We start from the raw sequence: 17781 nt of genomic DNA, 5'->3' as shown, positions 1-17781 counted from the left end.
TATATATATAAGCATATTTTTGAAAATTATGTATGTATAGAATATAATTTTTAATATGCTTCTTCTTGCAGTATATTAATTTTACCTAATTATAATATCCAATAACAGATATCGAATTTCGTAAAATCGTTCGCGATATATATATTGCAATAATTTAAAAAACGCAACACATATAAAGAAATGTAAATTAAGAAGAAGAAAAGATCCGTGTGTCATTAAAAATTCACAGAAGCTCCGCGTTGTAATTTGTTGTCGCGTTCAGAGTATGACTCCGAAAATTGAAATAGCGGATGATTCACAAAGAGATAGCTGTCGTCCTCTCTCACTCTTTCTCTCTTTTACAAAGAAGTCGAAAATGGAAATGTCCGGATACAAGTCCGCGAGGCGGACTTCTCATCAGAAATCTGCGATGACAAAAATTGTCCGCGACGCAAAATACAGTTCGCGGGAATTTTCCACGATAATAAATATAAATTCTAAGGTCTCGTTGAAGAAAAAAATGCTACGATTCCCATAGTCGACGTATATACCTTCGTACTACCGAACTTCCTGCTGCTTCTTTCCCGCATAGACGCGCGAGAGCTCCCTTCGAGAAGCCTCACGCCCATACATCGACGTTCGGATTCGTGACTGGGAAGTGAGATGCACTGACCCATGACTGGGCAACGAGCGGATAGGATAGTCGTAGACCCGCGTGCAGGGAGGAGACGACGCCCGTTCTCTCCGGCCAACTCCCACGTCCTATAGAGCAGCGTCTCTCGGACAGAGAGGTTAAACCGTGCCAGGCCGGGAATTATTATATCAAACGGCAGCGCTCCCCGTGAGAGAAAGAAAGGCACCGGTGACGTTAATGAAACAACGTTAGTCACGTCCGCGCGTTTCATAATCGGTATCACTCTGTTGCGAAATGCTATTATGGTATCACCATATGGCATCAAGAGAGAGCACCGCAGACTCGTTATGCGCGCCGAAAATCATCTCGGGAAATATAACGCTGTTACGTCGAGATATAGCGGTTTAAACTATAAACACGAATCACGCAAAGATGCCGAAAAATCTAGACGGAAGTCTATAGATCAATTTAATGATAATAGAAATAATTAAATTGAGAGGGAGAAGGAAATATTTCTATATTTTTTTACACAGAATTCTTTTCTAAATTAGATTATATAATTATTTGCATTATTTTATTATAGGCTCATTATTTATATATGTAGATTATTCTGTTTATCTCTTCGAATTTATTGTACTAATATGTATCTGAGAAACTTTCTCTGAATATATGTTTTATATGTTTAATTCTTCGCGGTTTTTCTCATTTTACGGTTATTTGATTCAGAAATCTTTATCGGCGCTGTTACATTCTCACGACTTTAATTAGATATTCCGATACGTGTGCGCGCATATTCTAAATTATAGGACACAAATTTTTTTCATCGCATCATACAGATCGAGAAGATTGATCCGTATGAGTGGTCTCTTTGATTCGAGATACAAGTCGTGTGAAGTATTCCGACAAATTTCGAGATAAAACGCGCGACTTTAATCCCACGAAAGTATATCTCGTAAATTAAGCAGAAATACTAAACACACACATTCAAAAATATATATGAATATATAATGAACAATGGCGTAGAAATTAGAAATTAAAATCAGTTTAAGATATTCGTTTTCCGAGGAAAAAAAGACGTAACGCTTTAATCCGATTAAATCTGCCATCAAATTAATATCGAACTGATTAAAACAGAAATAATCGTCCCTCACTAAGAATTTATGTTCTGCATTAGCATTCCTATTTTACGCCGCATTTAGCGCTAAAGGCGAAACGGGGCAAAGAGCGCATCACGCGCGTTTGAAGTTTTAATTTTTCTATTCTAAGCGCTAATAGAATCACTGACGAACGCTCCGTTTCGCTTTCGGTCGTTACTCCCATTACAAGTCCCATTGTACTCAAGACGAAAGAAGACGAAGACAACAACGACGAGGCGAGATGTTCGAGCGGCTATAAATAACAAAATTTCGTAAAAGCGCATCCCGACATTCCTTGCAAGGCGATGAGTCAAAAAGGCTGGAGAAGAGCGCCTGGGATACGAAAGTATCCCAGGAGAGGAGAGGAAGAAGAACGCGTGTCACTTCTCATTTTTCCCGCCTCTACATCACTGTCGAGTTGCGTTAACAGCGACCCTATCCCATTTGCTTGGCGCGTCATCGTTCATGATGCCCCGATTAGGAGATACGTTCGAAATCTCTATGCACGTATTCTACGCTATCGCTAATCTACGGTCGCGTCTCTTTCCTTTGACCCCGCGATACAAACTTAAATCAGCTCGTTATTGTGTCAAAGAAATTGAGCCCGCGTGACTGCACGCGTGCGAGTCATGAATTCCTAAATGAGCTCGGATGGAAGAAAGACAGAGAGAAGAGACAGAAAGAGGGAGAGGAATTATTTGTCTCCGTTAATTTAATAATTCGATATGGCGCAATTAAATGTTAATTAATTGCCAATTTATTAATAATAAATTCTACACCCATATTGATTCATTAATTAGTAAGAGTGTTATTAAAAATAAGAATGCTGAATTAAAATCACACTAACACTTCCACTTTGAAAAGATGCTTATAATGAATTGTAAAACAAAAATTAATCGTCCAAAAATAATACAAATACATTTCAAAAATATATTATTACATTTTTACAGACGCATGAATATACGGAACATTGTAATCGTTATCAAAATATCCCCTAGTTCTGAATTGATTATTATTCGTGAACTAAATTTTAAAAAATAATTGAAAATGTTTCAATATTTATATCGCTACAAGAATAAACTACGTTACCGCGAAGTTGAATAACAAGCACAATTGATTTTAAAGATTACAAATAATATCTTAATAAATTAATTATAAATTGACGAAATTATAAATTACTCACTTTATAATTGTTTTATTGTCAGCCGTCTTTTATCCTCCTACTGTTTCTCCATAACATCCATACACAACACTTATTTGTCAAAAAATACGATCGCCCACGCACTAATTATCCAAATCGCCTGGCATTTTAATATAGCACTCCCGATATTAATCCCATATGGTGCCTTATTTTATATTATGACAGAATAAACCAGTCACACAACTTTGATAATGACTAAGCTATATAATAACGGAAATTTAAAAATGACAACTTTATTCCGCTACTGCGTAATACTACGAAATAATGGCTAATTAACAATAAGATGTGAAAATCATAGAAGTTAATTAATCACGCGGACAAATAATCTCCAGTTAATCGTGAAGAATAATTACTTTTAATATTTTCTATATTTAATATTTGGAAGATATATTATATATTAATTCGCAGAGAGCACGCGACGTTTGCTCCTGCTCGTTCAGACATCACTAAACTAATGATAAGATCGCGCGCGACAACAGCGCATTATACGTCACAAAAATTCCACGGCACGCTATTGTTTACATGCAAGTAAAACAATTCGTCATTCGCTTTAAGGTAACGAAATGACACGATGTAATAATACACTGACTGCGATGGTAGTCAACGGTGATCGACGCTTATCTTTTCACAGTTGATCTGATATTTGGCACAAATTACGCCGTATTATCTTCTTTCGAAACGCGATAATTTTCTACGATTATTATACATGCATATTAATTTCTATGATTATTATATAATTAGTAATTATTAAATTCGCGAATTTAATTAATTTTCGCGATTCACATCTCGACTAAACTATTGTATTAATTTATCATGTGGTATACTGACAATGAGTATCAGGATATAAAGTTACCGATATCTGATATCATTCTCAAATTTCAATATTTATTCACAAAACATCGTTTAATTTAAAAGCATTTATGTAACCGTAATATTCGAGATCACCTGTCACAATATAAAATATATGTCATGTAAGATTAATGTTGAAAATGCTATGTAAAATGCCGGACAATCATTAGTTTAATCATTAATGCGCGCACAATTATAATAATTATGTTAACATTTTGCATTCGCTAGCATAATTTGGTGATATACAATATGCATCACAATTGGAATAAAAAAAAGCACTTTAATTTCTTTCTCTTCCTCTTTTAAATATTATTTCCCGCTGATAGAAGATAATAAATTCTAGATTAAAGCAATAAAATTTAAATAATATCAATTACAATGCTACAATAATATTGTCATAAATAATGCTTTAACTATGCTAATTGTGTTAGCAATGTTATTCATTCGAATCTGATTTTTCAAAGTGCCAGATTAATAAATAAAAGTACAAAATTCGATCGAGTATCCAATAAAAAATTTAAACCGGATAAATTGATGCAGAGAGAGAGAGAGAAGGATATAAAATGCGCTACTAGTAGTGCACACATAAAATACATTCAATTCGTAATAACGATAAAAATATCCCCACGACGCAGCTCTTGAACGGTAAATTAAGGCAGCTAGCAACTTGACGCTAAAATGACCACTTTGACGATGCAGGCGCGATCTCTCGCGCGACAACGCGCATAAAAATAATTCCCGTAACTGGCCGGACGCGCGTTACCGTCGTAATGGAAAGCCTCCTTCGTGAGATAACGCGGTGCGTAAATAAGCGGTCGCGTTAAGAAAGGGGAGTTTACGAGGCGCGTCATCCTCTCTCGTGCGAGACCACCACCCCGGCAAATTGACCAGCGCGAATATATATATCGCGTTTTACCCATCGACGTCATCCCGGGAGAATCTTCCCGGCGCGAGAAACCGCGGTCGTTACTTTCACTCGCGGGAATCCGAAAAATCGTCGTCGGAAAAAGAGCGGCCTGTTAGAGAGCAAAAGGACTCGACACACACGGACGCATATACATATATGTATATGTATATACACACGTTCTCTCCGCTCGCTCATACTTATGCATGAGTCCGCGTGCACGCACATGCACATGCGTACCTAATACACCGCCGAAGAATGATTTATGGAACGATATCCGCTTTTTATCAGGGGCCCCCCGATTCAGGTTGTCGTGCTCGGGGCATCGGTCGTGCCGCCGAGATTGCTCTCTCTCGCCGGAGGATGCCAGGGGCTCTGCCCGAGCTGTAATTGCACTCCATCGGAGCGAAGATGGAATGGGAGGAGGGAAGAATCGTAGGGAGAATCGGTTTAACGAAATCTGTTGTTAGGCGCGATCGAAGGGAACTTTGCAGTTTATCACCCGGGGATTTAATTCCCGTGACTCGCGCGTGAGGAATTACGTGCGCAAAGTGGTATATAGCGATCACTCGCACTTCGCCGAAGAGAAGAAGAGAAAACTCGTCCTTTCGGATTTTCTCCGAGAGCTCAAAAATAATGTGGTTTCTCGATCTTCGATTTATCGAGGAAAATATGGTCACACGGTACTGTTATCAGTGTTGGGTAATAGATACATTTTGTGTATCTGAGTCTGTATCCGAGATATATTCGAATTGAAGTATATATGTATCTAGATACAAAACATGGTATCTGAATTGCTTTTTTTCAGATACATTTTCACATATTTTTGGAATAGTCCAACTCTTTAAATTTTTAAAAGATCAAGACTGCAAATTATCAACATATCGTCAACATCAGTTGAGTGATTATTAAGCATTGATCAAATTTTAGTATCATGGCAAAATAGTTTGAGTGACGATATCTTCGAGGCATTTTTCACGTGTTAAGACTAACGAATAAGTCGTGATATAAACAAAAATATTAAGAATTATTCAGTACGTTTTGTGCACATTACCACTATTATGATAAAATATAATTTAAAAGTATCTGATATGTATCTGAGATACATTTAAAGTATATGAGCATCTGTATCTATATACGTTTTAATTTGTGTATCTGTATTTGTATCTAGATATATTTTTTTACACGTATCTGTATCGAGATACATTTTAAATGTATCTTACCCATCAATTGATCGTTATAAATTATATTATTGGCCAGTCTCTCTCTACGCGCTAAAAGCTCACGCGTGGTCGAGGCTTCGTTACCTAATTCTGTCGAGCCGTGCCAATGTTCCCGTAATCTCATTACGAAAGCCAAAGGCCCGCCAGAATCAGATCGCGGCTCGAATATGTCGAATTATTGACAAATCTAGAGTACGAGCGCATATGTAAGTCGCATCCGCGCGCGCCACTTAAATAGGGATAGATTACGAAAGTTTTCGGCCGCAAATACATCACCTGCTTCTATTCGTACATACTATAATTGTACTGATTTAAAAGCGTAACTCGCAGATCGTTCCACCGACATCGTTGCTTTGAGGGGAGAACTCGGTCGATGACCGCGTTTAGGTAACATAGATATTGTACATAGCAACTACTACTACGAATAACCTCGGCCCTCGTGCAACGCTGATCGATTATATCGCTTAGACGTGGCGTTTCACTCGTCGAGTAATAACAATGCTAATCGAACGTCATTATGACTTCGCGCGCGTCTGTATTTATAATCCATCACGACAAATCCGCCTTCAATAAAAACCTCGGCGATAATTAATTTTATATGCGTAGAGAAAAAAAATAAAGAGAAAATATATCTACACGCATTATATGCCGTTTCCGTTCGTTAACCCTAACATTACCGGTGATGAATACGAAGATTTCTCGTGTAACCAATTACAATTACGTACATATTATTATTAATCCGACATTAAGATAAAATACACTTCTAAATATTATATAAAAATGAAAATGTAAGCGTAATTATATGCGCGTGAGCGTAACGAAAAGAGTGCTTGACGTTCGCGAGATTTACTTAAAAATTTTTTACTACGCGCAAATGGCGTTTCGATAGGTAACAATACTAAAACGAGTACGAGGAGCCCGGTTAAGTATGGTCATTAAATTTATCACGAACGGGCAGTTAATCTTCCGAGGCGCGCGCGCCGGTTTACCGAGCACTTTTCACGGCGAAACTCCCGACGAGCCGACTACGGTGATTTTAACCTGCATCCGCGCGCGAGGCGAGCAGTGTGCAGTATGCGAAATATATACGCATAATGCGGCGATATTTCTCCTCGCCGTCGCGCCGACAGTGTAGGAAGCTCGAAACGCATTCCATTAGCATAGCTTAACATTAAGCGCTCACACGTCTCGACTCCGTGAATTACAGGCATTGAATCTTGAATGATTACACGATTCAAAGGGCGTACATCAACAATGTCAGCCGGAAAGCAGGACCTTGTTCACCTGTTTCCGACTACCGCGCAAAATTTAACGAGAGCGCGCTTATTAATTTTGGATAAACCTTATACGTAAGCTGCAGGCGAGAACCATATGCACCCGGCCAATTCATAATTCGAGACTCTAGTAAAATATTCAAAATATAATTAATATCAAGTTTCCACGATTATATTAACTTAATGAGTGCTGTATGATTTTTATTATTTTTTTAATAATAATTATTATCTGTCAATTTAATTTGACAGAATCAATAATCTGTTAAAAATTATCTCTTATAAGAATTTGTATTCTTGGAACATTCTCATATTTTGCCGAATTTACGGAAATTTCAGTCGCGTGATGTGACGTACCACGGTTACTACTCAAGGTGTCACAATATCGGTGCGTTACTCGTTCAGGGTTAACGAAGCCGCGCGATTCTCCGAGATCGACGAACTCAGCTGCTTTCTCACACTTTGTCAGCATCCAAGGCTGGCCGTTCGCCGCGTTCACGGATTCGTCACACTTCGATGTCAGTGACCTTCACTACGTTTTTATTTTTAAACAACCGATCATTAGAAGAGCCATACCAGGTTTACCTCGGCTTTCTTTGCTTCGCATAAAAGTACAACGACAATTATAGCCCTGATGCAACGGTATCGAAATTTTTAGGAGTAATAAACTTCCGCGGACACAATATCGATTAATAAAAATGGCTGTTACAGAAAAAGAGAAATTTTTTCTGTATAATTCTCTGTTCTATGTAGGATCTATGTAGAGATCCGAACGGAAAAGCCCTGTTTTCATTCATTAAGATCGAGAAATCATGTTGCTACTTTCTTTTATATTTAATTAATTTTACATTTACAACAATCATATATAAAATAAATTAAAAAAAAATCCTGTATTTAATAAGACTTGAAATAAGATCGGTTTTCGTATCTCTGAATTGTGAAAATGAAACGAATGCGAAACGGATTAGTATATTATTATCGCTACACGTTTAGTATTGTCTTTATTCTTTGTATCCATTCCGGTCACGCGGAACGTCAAGCATTCATACGTAATATTTGCTCAACAAGCGCGTCGCTAGGCCATTTCAAGCGAGTGTGTCAATGGCTGGTGAAAGGTATCAATGACTTTTTTTCTCACTGACCCACGACAAGGAAACTCTCGATCTCTAATATCATCATGTTTACTTACGTAATCATGATAGCGTTCGTGTGCGGAATCGTTGATGCGTGTCACTAATCTTATGCGAGTCTACCTATCTAAAACTTTGTGATATAATCGAATTAGGATAATTTAATTTTTTGTAAGTAAATATTTTAATATTATTTTTTTATAAAAAACACGTCAATCATTTTAAATTATATAAAATATCTTCGCGCGTATAATTAAAAAAAAAAAAAAATAAAGAAATTTTGAATAAATCCTCAATTAAGAATTTCATAATTTTTTTCTCTATGAATATGTATGCGCAATAAAAATATACATGTCACTGATTTAAGACATATATGCGCGCAACGTCCATTAATCAATAGCGATCACGCGAGCGGTACACCAAACAAGACAAGAGGACCGCGCGAACACGATCGACTGGTTAATATGCTTATTTAATACCCCTGCGTGACAAGGTTGCTACATCGGCAGCGACGAGAAGCGGAATCGACGTGCCAAAAGTATTACCTGATGCGTTACAATGAGAATGACGTGCCGATTTATCCCGAAAGGGGTATAGAAAGAGAGATATCCCGAAGGCGCGTTTCAATATATGGATGGCAATTTGCCACATCCGGTAAACATGTCGATCAAGGATACACAACGCGTATCCTCGAAACGTACATATATATATGTATAATCGTCCAGAATCACGAAGATATATACTTCTCACTCAGAGATACACGGCGGAGAGAGGATGGAAATTGCACATGGCAGCCTGCATCCTGCCGCTTTTGCACGTTTTAATACGTTCGATATATTCGTTCGTTCGGACGCCTGACCGCAGATACCTGTGCAAGCGGACAAAAGTAGGGTAACGTCGGGTTACGCTTGCTCGCAACAGAAGCCGGCCTTCGCACCGTGGTTGGTCGTGTAACGTGGCTCTCTTTCTTCCCGATGCATCCTTCGTGTCCACCAGCCACGATATATAGATTTTGACGAGTATGCGGCAACCGCGTGGAGACAATGAATGTGGACAAAACGAGCAGTGCAGGTCGGACCAGTCCTGGAGCGGACATTAATTGGGATCGGACGGACGTACAAAGTGTGACTCCCGAACGTCGATAAAAATCAGTTATGCGGGGACGGACGAATCGGAAAAAAAAACTCCTCGAGATGCTCCTTTCGATTTCTTCTCCGCTCGGTTTCTTGAAACGCAATTATTAAAACTCAGGATGCCGCGGGACAAAGGAGCCTGGCCGCGAAGAGAAGGAGGAAGCTCGAAAAAGGGAACCGTATACGAAATATTTGCATAATTATGCACACGTAATAAGTTCGAATAAGGAGGATGCGCAATTAGTTGCCCCGAGTGTCCCCCACGATTTATGACCGAATAATTAACCATGTCAATCCCGACTCTCCTCTTTCAGGAAAACCGCACGCTCTCGTTCTTTGTCGAGTCCCGAAGCGACGCGGATAAACATATGTGCGTTAAAAGCCGGTTCCAGATATACGTTCACTCGCCGGATACTCGTCAAGTCGAGACGCAAGCACAGGTGATGCAACACACACGTCACAAATGTATTCAGCAATATATCGTGATAAAATCTGTCACATAAATTCGCATTTGACAGATGAACGCATCGATTTATTATAAGCGCGAAATGCTATTTTTATATCTACAGGTATATTCTAATTTTTCCTAATTAATCTGTGTCACTCAATTATCGATCCACGATCGGAGGATTTAAGAATCTGTCGATTCGTACCGTGTGAAACAGCCCTTAAGAACTTAAGACGACGGTCAGTCCTTCGGCAGGGAATAAAGCACGGTCGGAAGAAGCGAAGCCAGGAGCCTTTGTGCCGGTCGTTCGTGGCTGAATGATCGCCGCGCGCCCGGAGGTAGAAGAAGAAGCCGAGACTCGCTTACCGGCTCAAACGCTTTAACCACCTGCTTCCGAAATTTGAGCGCCGCGCGTCTCTCGCGTAACACTTTCGTCTTTGGTCCTCCTGCCTTTCGACGTCGGCGCAAAGTCCGCGATACGACAGATGCCGTATAATCAACGACGGGCGCTGCTCGTCATAAGAGAGCTAAGAGCTAACATTTGTCGAAGCAGATCGAAATTATTTAACGCTCGTGCGTTTTACCCAACTTGCCTCATAGCACGGCAGATATTATTTAACCTTGGCATTCTATATATATTTATATATATGTATATATCAATGATGAATTATATATATATATATATATATATATATATATATATAATTGGCGTAGTTTATATTTCATAATAAAATAATTAAAAAATGTAGCTTTCTTGCATTCAATATCTTGACACGTATATCATTACACGTTATATTAAGAAACATTTTTGCAGTCGACAATCGTATGTAATAAAATCGTTCTACATAGTGCTTTACATGGTCGTAAACGCGAACTACGTGTCCGTACAAAGAACCGAGTTATTTCGCAAAGCCAGCGGCAAAGGGCTTTGTGCTCTTGCAATCGATCGGCAGCGGGATATCAAATGCGGTAAAACGCGAGAAAAGTATCGTCATTGCGGCGCAGTACATTCTATAGGTACATTATATTTTCAACGCTATATTTTCCGTTATATCTTCAGTTATTATCAATCAATATTGTAGCGAAGCATTTTACGACAGTTTCGTTGCGAATTATATGGCTGACAATGAATAATAAAAAAACCCCGTGAAATATATTCGTCATAAAAAGAAGTTTATCAAGTCAACATCAGCTATTCTTTATCGAAGCTAACATACAATAGATTTCCCCTAAAATATGTTATAATCGTTTTGATAACGGATAATCTTTATTTGTAGAGCCACGTTGGAAATCGTGAGATTTCGTAAGACACATCGAGCTTCGAAAATTTTCTCACTGCATATTTCGACGAGAACGTCATTCTCAAAAAAGTACGACGTTGATTATCGGAAGAAAAATTTTCATTAATCGTAAAGCAAAGTACGTCCGTTTTTCCCATCAAAAGCACGGAAAATTAATCACGTCAAGAATATATTTTTCGTGAAACGTTGAAACAGCCAATGGAACTCTTTGTACTATTTCCACATGAAGCATCGTTTACAGATTATCACAACCGTGAAGAAAGTCAATGGGGCGTTGTATAAATGGATAACTAAAGTCTCTTCTACGTGAAAGTAATGCGTTGAAAATAGCGAAAAGAAAGGGACAACTCGAGCAGATTTTGCTTGGCTCTGCCATCGCGAAGTCATTAGCGGTAAATTAAACGGATGAATCGTGTCACGGAAAGCAGTTAGACTCCCACGAGTCGACAGAATCGTAATAACTTGACCAAAATTTTATTAGGGAAGTCTTTTATTGGGACAGCTCTGAGACACAATAAACGAACGATCGTAAATTCTTTTAAAAATGTCCAATTATGCTATTATCTTCCGTGTTGGTAAAGTTCATAAATAAAAATTAAATATGTAAAATTATTCTATTCACATAAAGCGTTTTATGTAAAGAAAAATTTATGCAATTATATACAATGTAAAAAAAAAGTGTAAAATAATAAATCATTATCGCAGAATTATTTGTCCAAATAATGATTAATTTTAAATACACAGAGGTGTAAATATATGTAAAGGGGAAAAAATGTGTAATAATATATTATGAAAAATTCATCTGTAATTTCTTCAGCTGATAGATATGAAGATGTATGCAAGTATCACATTCTTATCCCACGCACGAGCGCGCGAATGCAATCTTTATTTCACGCCAATAATCCTCCGACAGGAAGTCAGTTGCATGTACGCACACATTGACACGGTCATGAGAACTAAACTCTGAATCTTCTGACCGCGACTTCTCTTTCTACAGAATTTCTCTCGCATAAACAACGTTTTTTTTTCTTTGTAAATGTCCTATTAAATCAGAATTTTAAATTTCTAACGATTTTCTCAAAAGATTAGAACGAATATTCCACCCTTTCATCTAGTTGTATTAGTATAATACATTCTTTCTTTAATCTTAAGTGAAAAATTAAATAGGAATTTATTAGAATTCGGAAACAATTCTTTCTTACGAGTGTTTAAATTTTCGAAAAAAAAGAATATTAAATTTTTCAAAATAAAGTCTATAAGTTCAATAACAGCATTATTCAAATTTATTTTTGTATTCTTAGATTTGTGTATTTATAACGTATGACAAATGACAATGTATTGAAAGAGATAAATAAATAGCCTACATGGAATTTACGATACTACGAAAAAAAAAAAAAAAAAAGAAATTGTATTCGCAGAAAAATCGTTCATACATTCGCCAAGAAGAGTATATATAATGGGAAGATGAGACGATACGACGACCATTTATGTACACGACCGCGTGCATGTGCTCGAACGTGTTCGTGCGTGTCGGCGCACGCATTTCTGTATATATAGATGCGAATATAGAAGACTCGAATAAAGGCAAAAAACAGCCTCTCCTCGGCGGAGGGATACGTCTGGCAACAGTGCTGGGACTGGACCAGCTGATCGCGCCGCACCAGGGCCGTCTTCACCCTTTCAAGCTAAAATTTATAATTTCGAGAAAGAGAACTACTTAATTTTTTGCAATATCGCTTAAACGACTTGCTTAAACCGACAACTCCGCCCGAAAATATTTTCCAAAATTATTTTCTAGTCCGAAATAATAATGACATTTTTTCTGAAAAATGTTAATATTTTTTAGGAAAATATTTAATAAATGTGAACTTAAAATTTATGCTATTCGAGGGCATTTTTGTTTGTTCAAATTATCTGACGATAATTTTGATGACAGCATACGGACTGACTAATTTCTTCTAATTCGATATGAACGCGATGATCTGTCGCAAAATGCACTCATCTAGGACGAATTGCCATCAGTCCGGTTAACAATGCGTGCACCGGCACATTCGACGATTCAATAACCCCCTCTCCCTCTTTTTCTCTCTTTCTCGGCGACGAGGAAAGACGCCAAACCGGTTTCGTAATTTCCAAATGAACGATCGTCTCGTTCCGCGCCGAGAAACCCTTCCGCGGAAGCTTTGTTGTCTTGCCCTTTATTACTCTTTCCGTAAGAATCAGCCAAATTCAAACGCAAGTTTCTTTTAAATTAAAATCGATACTGTATGATTTTTCTATTCTAAAATAATTAGAAATATATTAAGAAATTGCATCATGTATTTTTTGAGAATAAAAATAATTTCTCGCTGAAAATTATAGAACACTTGTTAAGTAAAGACCGAACGAACAAATATGGAAAAAATGATTCATTTGTTTGTCTTTAAAATTCATATAAAGGCTACATTTTCGCTCTCACAAATTTGTATTATTCGAAGATTTATTATTCGCGAGGAAACGTCAATGATAAGAAATCTGGGACGCGCGCTAATCGCAAAATTAAAAAGGTCGCGGCTGTGATCTTTCAATAACTTGTAACAATCTGCTTCCTCGAAGCATCTTTTCCCAATGGACCAGTTCCGGCAGCGCTGCCGGGGCAAATGAGAATAGACTTGGTCGACGACGAACAGAAGGCAGCGTAGAAAAGACGAAACAGAAGCAAGAGTTGAAAGAGGAGAAAGGACGGAGATAAGAAAGAGAGAGTCGCTCTGCGCGGAAAATAAGAATAACAAGAAGCTGCAGAGCTCGGCGAAGATGCGAAGTCGGGCGCGAGGCGAGAGGAGAAAGGAAGCATCCAGGACTGGCAGGAGGTGACTAGACGTGACTAACTTCGCCGAGGGAAGAGAGAGGAAAAAGAAAGAAGGAGAGTGAACTGGAAAGAAGACTTGAAAAATGACCGCCTGTAAATCTCGAAATGCACGTCGACTGAGTCGAAGTGCGTAGAATCCTAAAGACGCGGAAAGAGCCTCCTAGAGGAGTTAGAATCTAACTGACGTATGTTTGACACGTGACTCATATTCCATTTCATTGACATCGTCATGTACAGAATATTACGTATTCATATTTCTTGGAAAAAAATCAAAAGGAACGAATCGTTTATATTTAACATTCGGAAAATGTTTCTAAAAAAAAACCAGCCTTTGTAAAGAATGAAGGAATTATAATCTACTTTTGCTCGCTCCGTATGAATCATATCCAACGTTATCCTTGTCGCTCATCTCTCATCAACTCTTATATACCGCCTCGCCAAAATTACATTCGCGACGTTCTCATAATTTCCATACTAAACCAAATTATCGTCTCGCTGTAGGCGTTTTCAACCGCATCCTCCTCAGTATTCACCTCGATTCATCTCGTCACGTTCGCCTCGGAAAATTTCGATACCGTCTCACTCTACCTATACTTTCATCGACCATTGTGTGGCGATCAATTAAATCTCGCATTTAATGATTTCTATTGTACAAACATCGAGAGACTTTAAGCACGTATAGATAAATTTAGCACCTAACAAAATCAACCGATCGAACGGGTCTTGATAAATAATTGCGTATTTCTTCGAAAGAAGCTTTGTCGAGCGCGATGTAAAATCTCAATTTAAACTTCTCGGTACTTCGATTTCGCCGAACACAATCGTTGTGTCGTTTTCAATTTGAACGGAATTTCTCATTCGCTCGCGCGCGACAGCGTGCAAGTCAGTGTCGCGAAAAGTACAAAGTACACCCGGATGCGACAATATAAATCATCACCATCCCGGGCCGCCTGAAAAGGGAACTCGTATCATCCACTCATACACAAGCCCTTTAATTCGGCGAGCGCAGAATACGTAACTCTCGCAAACTACAAAGTTGATAAAGTAGAGAGAAGATAAATTGAGAGAGAAAGAAAAAACCACAGAAAACGATGAATAAAAGGATGATTTTTTGAATCTTAATAACACGATATTAAATATCAATCCTTGGTAATCTCAAAGTACAGCTATCGACGGTCGCGTACAGGTCTCGGATCAAGGCGAGCAGAGAGAAGGAGAGGATTCATCTTAAGGTAGTCCGAAGTGAAGTAAGTTTAAAGGAACGAGAGAAGGAGGATGGGAGCATCCTCGCGCGCGCGTGAGCGCGAACAGCGAACATCAGCCAGCCGGTTAGCCTGCCGAGGCTATAATCGTCCTCGCGTGTAATGTACGATCGGTAGGAGGACAAGACCCCGGGTGGTGGTGGTGGTGGTGGTGATGGTGGGTAGGTAGGTAGGTTGTGGCTCGCTGGCTGGCTGGCTGCGTGAGTGAGCGCGTCGTGGAAACTGGTGTGCGCCGCCGATGTCAATGACACTGCGCCGCTGCAGCTGTTGCACACATAAGTCAAGCCCGACCGACACCGGCGCACAACACGTGCGACCCGGGCAGGCAGGCAGGTACGTGCGGGAGAGAGAGTTCGTGTCTTTTCTCTCTATCTGTGCGTGTATGTACCTGCGCGCACGAGGGCAAGAGTCAAATATTTCCATTCCGTCCGGATGGACCCCCTCCAGACTATAAGGCGAGATGTCCACTCATGGAAAGTTTTATATCATCGCTCTGTGAGCAAAACCCTTCCTCGGTCCCGTAGATCCATTCAGAGAGACACTAGACGCTCCGTGTTTACCGGGGAATATCTTGTTATCGAGAGTCTTATTGTCGAAGAGTAAAACTTATATATATACAGTATTCATCTATGCACGCATATGCAAATCATATATATTTTGATTATTTTGTTATTCTCGACTCTCGAAGAGCATTGCAAGATTCTCAAGTGACGTCAGTCGGAATATATTGCATAGATTTTGAAAATATATTCAGACAATTTTGTATCGTTACTCTCGGTGAATATACAAGTCATTAGTATTTGAATAAAAGAGGAAAGATATGCCGTACGCAGCATCTGTGAAAGTGATATCGTACAATCTGCTTCGCGCCTTCTTCGCGGATCCCATTTCGGCGGCATGCACGTGCTGGCCGCTCGCCTGAGCGACGCACGTGCCACGACGCCCGCGTGTGCGCACGCACGCATGCGCGATCGTAATTACTACCTGACGCGAGCTTTTGACGATGAATTAAAGATAATGATTTGCGGCCACAGACCGAGGGACCCAGGGCAACTGATACCTCGGCACGATATATCTGTGGCGATCTCTTTTCAAAGTAATTGTTCTCTGGGAAACACAATCTCGTGCGAGATTTCAATTATGGTAGAGGGATAACGAACGAAATTATGCAAAACACGCATATAATGGCTCGTATCATTTTTTCTTGATGTTTCAGAAAAGAATGTTTCTACCGAAGGAGCATCCGTGCGTCTGTCTTTGTATATAAACCGAAAGAAAATTACATTTTTTCCCTCGCACTAAATTGGGTTAACTAGAGCGACATGTGTCGGAACGGAGCAAAGAGATACAAAGAGCAATCGAGACAAGACCAGAAAGGAAGACTAACGTTTATATAGATGCGCGAAATTCGGTTTCGTGAATGTTTTTCGTGATGATAAAACGCGGGTTCCTGCGGTATAAACTGGATGAAATTAACGTCGACGTAAATCAAATGACCTCTTCTGAAATAAGAAAGACCTTATAATTGTATGCTTCCTAAATTCCAAGCATTTAGCGCTTCTTGAAATGTCACGCATTTTTTTCGCATAAAATTATATATTATGGTAGCTGGCAAAAATATCGATAGAATTCTTCTAAAATTATTTTAAAGAATCTCTGCTATATATTTTCATTTGCTCGTGCAACATTTGCTTGTTTCATGTCTATCTCTCTCTCTCGCTTATATTATATTATATTATCCGGGGCCGATCGCGCGTAAAAAGAGGCGAGATGAGAAGTACACAACAAAAGTTCGTAATAAATGGCGGGGCATTAATCTCCAGCGTTTCGCGTTACGTTGGTCCATACACTTGACGGGGGACGATCATTCTGTCTCGGCCCTCTCTCCGGTTGTGTGCAACGGTCGCGCTTTTTTTCGCGTGCTTGTAATTATTATAAATCCGCGTCCACTTGCGACGGCCGCTTATAAATCCCGGAACGAGCTAAAAAGAGGAGCGGCAGCCGATTCCGAAAGAACCGCCGCAAAATTGTTTTTCCGCGGGCTGCCCTTAAGGGGGTCCGTACTTTACGACGATGCGATGCTAAGAGCATATAAGTTCGGTAGAAGGATCGCAGCCAAGTCGAAAACAACCGAAAGTTATTACGCACGTTGATGAAATTATAAAAGGATATGCACGTTTATACGGAGGGAGAAGGAGCAGGATAAATATAAATTCTATCGCTCTCTCTCTTTTCATCTTCTTTTGAAATCGAAATCTATTGCACGCGCGTATGCAAGGTTATTCATTCCGCGATTTTTATAAAAAAATTTCTACGTAAATACGCGCTTCTTTGTCTCGTCAGTTTTCCCATGTCACTGTGTATAATTATCGCACCGGTTCGGTCAAACAGCTGCGCTTTTGTTGTTTGTACATTTATACATATTACGCGTTACGTTTCGCTTCTCTTCTTTGTCCCGCGTG

At 39.2% G+C, this 17781-nt stretch overlaps 2 protein-coding genes across 4 annotated transcripts in view; one reads left to right on the top strand and one right to left on the bottom strand.

Moving 5' to 3' along the window:
* Positions 1 to 17781, top strand: part of LOC114945851 (UPF0669 protein C6orf120 homolog) — a 120089-nt gene that overhangs the window by 81019 nt on the left and 21289 nt on the right. The gene's annotated exons all lie outside the window — the stretch shown is intronic.
* Positions 1 to 17781, bottom strand: part of LOC114945841 (uncharacterized) — a 148313-nt gene that overhangs the window by 115278 nt on the left and 15254 nt on the right. Inside the window, exon 1 of one of the 3 annotated variants that reach the window (XM_085484101.1) lies at positions 2933 to 3012. The exons of the other annotated variants lie outside the window; for them this stretch is intronic. The gene's annotated coding sequence lies outside the window, so the exon portion shown is untranslated. Of the gene's footprint in view, positions 1 to 2932; positions 3013 to 17781 lie in introns of those variants that run through there. 3 annotated transcript variants of the gene reach the window in all.

This window comes from Nylanderia fulva, unplaced genomic scaffold, assembly GCF_048542155.1.
Source record: "Nylanderia fulva isolate GAGA-0341 unplaced genomic scaffold, ASM4854215v1 Scaffold29, whole genome shotgun sequence".
NCBI classification, from domain to species: domain Eukaryota; kingdom Metazoa; phylum Arthropoda; class Insecta; order Hymenoptera; family Formicidae; genus Nylanderia; species Nylanderia fulva.
The sequence above is the reverse complement of the archived record's forward strand: the minus strand, read 5'-3'. Positions and strand labels throughout refer to the sequence as shown.